This window comes from Eulemur rufifrons, chromosome 7 (genome assembly GCF_041146395.1).
Source record: "Eulemur rufifrons isolate Redbay chromosome 7, OSU_ERuf_1, whole genome shotgun sequence".
NCBI lineage: Eukaryota > Metazoa > Chordata > Mammalia > Primates > Lemuridae > Eulemur > Eulemur rufifrons.
Window position 1 is genome coordinate 146,315,289 of NC_090989.1, and position 881 is coordinate 146,316,169.

General features: G+C 43.5%; 1 pseudogene; it reads right to left on the bottom strand.

Moving 5' to 3' along the window:
- Positions 1-285: 285 nt before the first annotated feature.
- LOC138386793 (high mobility group protein B3 pseudogene) lies at positions 286-881 on the bottom strand (annotated as a pseudogene).

Here is an 881-nt window from a genome sequence, read left to right on the forward strand (position 1 = left end):
AGCAAAGTGCACAGAGTGAGGAGAACACGAGAGTGCCTTTTCATTTTAAAAATGTTTGGAAATATGTACAACTTTGATAGAGTTTCAGGGTGCTGCAGACACCCATGGCCACTTCATGTAAACCACTGACGATTTCTAGAGCACTTTGAGACTACAATATGATCATGATCAAATTTTGTAATTAAACCTAATGAGGGCAATAGACATTTCTCAAATAAGAGATGTGTCAATTACGGCGCTCCCCTACTCTAAGGTATTCACAAGGAGACAGATAAACAGTTTTTTTTATTCCTCCTCCTCATCCTCCTCCTCGTCTTCCTCCTCGTCTTCTTCATCTTCCTCTTCCACCTTTTTCCGGGCAACTTTAGCGGGACCCTTTGCACCATCAAACTTTCCTTTAGGCTTATAGTCAGCACATCCTTCTCATACTTCTCCTTCAGCTTTGCAGCCTTAGTGATGTAAGGCTGCTTTTCGCTGTCACTTAAGTTATTCCACATTTCACCCAGCTTTTTTGCCACATCTCCGATAGAGATGCCAGGGTTTGTAGATTTGATCTTGGGGCGGAATTCTGAACAGAACAGGAAGAATCCAGACGGTGGCCTTTTGGGGGCATTAGGGTCCTTCTTCTTTCCTCCCTTAGCTGGTCCGTAATCCTTCATTTCCCGATCATAGCGGACTTTATCCGCCTTTGCGATTTCATCAAATTTAGACTTCTCTTTCCCAGACATTGTCTTCCACCTCTCAGAGCACTTCTTGGAAAATTCTGCAAAATTGACAGGGACCTCTGGGTTTTTCTTCTTATGTTCTTCTCTGCACGTCTGCACAAAGAAAGCATAAGCAGACATCTTGCCCTTTGGTTTCTTGGGGTCACCTTTAGCCAT